Here is a 5,075-nt window from a genome sequence, read left to right on the forward strand (position 1 = left end):
AAAACAGAAGGGCACTCCAGAGATGTTTGGGCATCCAGAGGAAGATGTCAAGTGTTCCTCATGCTCTGCATTTCTTTCTCCCATGACATGGTCATGCCACATGCTCTGCTTGTCCAATTGTCTCTCCAAACCTTCCCATTGTCCCCACCTGGTTGGGATGGGGATGAGATGGGAAATTGAGAGTCCTCTCTAGTCACAACTCTTGCAGGAGAAATCCCTCAAGTCAACTAAACAAATAGTCATCATAAAACTCAGTAGTAGATTCTGCACCCCTTCTAGGGATACAAAGGCACAGTATTGCTTAGTCTTATCTTTGAGAAGTGCATTTTAACAGATGTAATTTGGAAATATTTACATATATTTTGTTATTTTTAACAGAGACTCCTAATTTAAAAAAAATTGAGTGTGTTTAGTCAGCGTAGGCTACTTTGGTATAATTCATTTTATGTAAGGGCTCTCCCCATTGTATTTCATCTAGCCCTTTTTTGCTTATTTATGTCACCCTGATGACCCCTAAAGTAAACAGAATCTGTGACCCTGGTGGGGCAGAATGTAAACAAATAATGCCATATGCTTATTAAATAATAAGCAGCGATATGATGGTGTGGTCAGGCAGGAAATGGTAGAGAATGAGTCTCAAAGGCTTTCCTATTCTCTTTCAGTACCATACAGCAGACCACCCAGCTTATTCTTAGGAGAACTTGATGCATACAAGGAAAAAAAATAGTTTTCAAAACTTGACTTTGTAATGTTACTAGAAGAAAAGAGAAGTTGAATTTGTAGGAAACTTATATTTTAAATTACATTTTGGTATGCCTTCATCCTGGTCATTTTTGGATTCAGTCTTTTATATTTAAGTTTTTTTTTTTTAATTTTTTTATTGTTATGTTAATCACCATATATTACATCATTAGTTTTTGGTGCAGTGTTCCATGATTCATTGTTTGTTATATTTAAGTTTTTAATCCCCTTGTTGAAACACTTTTGGCACTAGGCAATGTGATGGACAATGAGTTAAATAAGGTAGAGATTGTAAATTCTATGTCCTGGGTTAATGCCTCCAAAAACATGGCTTAAAAATAGAAAATGCTGGGGGGCAGAGCAAGATGGCAGAGAAGTAGGAGACCTGGATTTCGTCTGGTCTCAGGAATTCAGCTGAATAGGGATCAAACCATTCTGAACACCCACAAACTCAAGAGGAGACCGAAGAAGAGAGTAGCAACAACTCTCTGAACAGAGAAGCGACCACTTACTGGAAGGAAGGACGTGCGGAGAAGTGAATCCAAGGCGATATTCGGGAGGATAGACGGTGGGGGAGGGGGCCCCCGTCGGCCGCTTCTGGCAAGTGCTAGAGCCGCGGAGCACAAAATTGGAACTTTTAGAAGCCAGCTCCGCTGAGGGACGTGGCTCCAGTGGCTAAGCGGGGGGTGGAACCCTCGCGGGACAGTGTGGTCTCAGAACCCTCGGGGTCACAGAAAGACCAGGGGTGCCTGAGTGCGGCAGAGCTCCCAGGTATCGGAGCGGGGAAGCCGGCTGCAGAGACGGAGCCGAGGTACAGGCTCTCAGCTCGGGGTTGCCATAAACTGTGATCTGAAGCCCAGTCGGGCTTGTTCCTCCAGCAGGGACCCAACAAGTGGCAGAGCCGGGGAGACTCCCCTTCCTCCCCCGGGAGGAGTGGTGCGGGAGCGCACCGCAGAGATCTGCTGGATTTGGAGACTCCACACGGGGTCGGGTGCCAGACATAGAAATGCTCGATCACAGGCCGGGTGAGCACGGAGTGCGGCCGGAGACCGGGGAGATGGGAGTGACTGCTTTTCTCTGGGGGCGCACTGAGGAGCGGGGCCCCGAGTGCTCAGCTCCTTCGGGCGGAGATTGGGAGGCCACTATTTTCACCCTGGTCCTCCAAAGCTGTACGGAGAGCTTGCAGGGAACAAAAGCTCCTGAGAGCAAACCGGAGCAGCTTGTTTAGCCCGAAGTCACAAGGGCGGGGCAATTCCGCCTCCGGCAAAGACATTTGGGAACCACGGCACCAGGCCCCTCCCCCAGAAGATCAGCACGAACAGCCAGGAAGCCAAGACCAAGTTTACCAATCAAGGAGAACGGGAAAACTCCAGCGCTAGGGAAATACTGCACATAGAATTCATGGCTTTTTTTACCATAATTCATTAGTTTTTCAAAGTTAATTTTTTTAACTGTTTTTTTTTTAATTTTTCTTTTTCCCTTTTTCAAACAACATCTTATCAATCCCTTTTTAAAAAAAACATTTTTTATTTTTCATTTTTAGAGTCATATTTTTATCCCTTCATAGTAGTTCCCCTTATTTTTGGCATATATATATAAGTGGTTCTCTCTTTAAAATTTTGAGATACAATTTCTTCTAACAGATCAAAATATACCCTAAATCACTAGTGTATGGCTTTGTTCTAGTCTCCTGCCTGATCACATTCTCTCCCTTTCTTTTTTCTTTTTCTTTTTAAATCTTCTTCTTTCTTTTTAAAAAACAACTTCTTATCTTATCAATTCCTTTTATAAAATCTTTTATAATTTTCATCTTTACAGCCACCTTCCCTCCCTTCATTGTATCAACCCTTATTTTGTACATATATAATTCTTTCTTCCTTTAAAATTTTAGCAGGCACTTTCTTCTAACAGACCAAAATATGCCCAAAAGCTAGTGTGTGGCACTGGTCTATGCACTAGCCTGATCATATTTGATCGTATTCTGTTTTTTGTTTTGTTTTATTCTGTTTTTGTTTGTTTTTATCTTTTTCTTTTCCTTTTTTTTTTTCTCTTCTTTCTTTCCCTTTCTTGTCCCTTGGTTTCAGGACTTTTTTGATTTGTATAGAGTATATTTGCTGGAGACGTTGTTAACCTGTTAGCATTCTGTTGTCTCATTCATCTATTCTCCTCTGGACAAAATGAAAAGATGAAAAAAATCACCTCAGCAGAAAGAACAAGAGGTAGTACCGTCTGCCAGGGACCTACTCAATACTGACATTAGTACAATGTCGGACCTAGAGTTCAGAATCATGACTTTAAAGATACTAGCTGGGCTTGAAAAAAAGCATGGAAGTTATTAGAGAAACCCTTTCTGGAGAAATAAAAGAACTAAAATCTAACCAAGTCGAAATCAAAAAGGCTATTGATGAGGTGCAATCAAAATGGGGGCACTAACTGCTAGGATAAATGAGGCAGAAGAAAGAATGAGTGATATAGAAGACCAAATGATGGAAAGAAGAGCCTGAGAAAAAGAGAGAGAAACAACTACAGGATCACAAGGGCAGAATTCGAGAGATAAGCGATACGATAAGATGAAACAACATTAGAATAATTGGGATCCCAGAAGAAGAAGAAAGAGAGAGGGGGGCAGAAGGCATATTGGAGCAAATAATAGCAGAGAACTTCCCTAATGTGGGGGAGGAAACAGGCATCAAAATCCAGGAGGCACAGAGAACCCCTCTCAAAATCAATAAAAATAGGTTAACACCCCGACATCTAATAATAAAACTTACGAGTCTCAGAGACAAAGAGAACATCCTGAAAGCAGCTCGGGAGAAGAGATATGTACCCTACAATGGTAGAAACATTAGATTGGCAACAGACCTATCCACAGAGACTTGGCAGGCCAGAAAGGACTGGCATGATATTTTCAGAGCACTAAACGAGAAAAATATGCAGTCAAGAATACTATATCCAGCTAGGCTATCATTGAAAATAGAAGGAGAGATAAAAAGCTTCCAGGACAAACAAAAACTAAAGGAATTTGCAAACACAAAACTAGCCCTACAAGAAATATTGAAAGAGGTCCTCTAAGCAAGAAGAGGGACTAAAAGCAGCATAGATCAGAAAGGAACACAGACAATATACAGTAACAGTCACCTTACAGGCAATACAATGGCACTAAATTCATACCTTTCAATAGTTACCCTGAATGTAAATGGGCTAAATGCCCCAATCAAAAGACACAGGCTATCAGATTGGATTAAAAAACAAGACCCATCAATATGCTGTCTGCAAGAGACTCATTTTAGATCCAAAGACAGCCCCAGATTGAAAGTGAGGGGATGGAAAACCATTTACCATGCTAATGGACACCAAAAGAAAGCTGGGGTGGCAATCCTTATATCAGACAAATTAGATTTTAAAACAAAGACTGTAATAAGAAACGAAGAAGGACACTATATACTACTTAAAGGGTCTATCCAACAAGAAGATCTAATAATTGTAATTATGTATGCCCCTAACATGGGAGCAGCCAATTATATAAGGCAATTAATAACAAAAGCGAAGAAACACATTCACAACAATACAATAATAGTGGGAGATTTTAACACCTCCCTAACTGATATGGACAGATCATCTAAGCAAAAGATCAACAAGGAAATAAAGACTTTAAATGAAACACTGGACCAAATGGACTTCACAGACATATTCAGAACATTCCATCCCAAAGCAACGGAATACACATTCTTCTCTAGTGCCCATGGAACATTCTCCAGAATTGATCACATCTTAGGTCACAAATCAGGTCTCAACCGGTACCAAAAGATTGGGATCATTTGCTGCATATTTTCAGACCACAATGCTTTGAAACTAGAACTCAATCACAAGAGGAAAGTCGGAAAGAACTCAAATACATGGAGGTTAAAGAGCATCCTACTAAAGAATGAATGGGTCAACCAGGAAATTAAAGAAGAATTTAAAAAATTCATGGAAACCAATGAAAATGAAAACACAACTGTTCAAAATCTTTGGGATACAGCAAAGGCAGTCCTGAGAGGAAAGTATAGCAATACAAGCCTTTCTCAAGAAACAAGAAAGGTCTCAAATACACAACCTAACCCTACATCTAAAGGAGCTGGAGAAAAAAAAGCAAATAAAGCCTAAACCCAGCAGAAGAAGAGAAATAATAAAGATCAGAGCAGAAATCAATGAAATAGAAAGCAAAAGAACAGTAGAACAGATCAACGAAACTAGGAGATTGTTCTTTGAAAGAATTAACAAGATTGATAAACCCATGGCCAGACTTACCAAAAAGAAAAGAGAAAGGACCCAAATCAACAAAATCATGAATG

Source organism: Zalophus californianus, chromosome 2, assembly GCF_009762305.2.
Source record: "Zalophus californianus isolate mZalCal1 chromosome 2, mZalCal1.pri.v2, whole genome shotgun sequence".
Lineage (NCBI taxonomy): Eukaryota > Metazoa > Chordata > Mammalia > Carnivora > Otariidae > Zalophus > Zalophus californianus.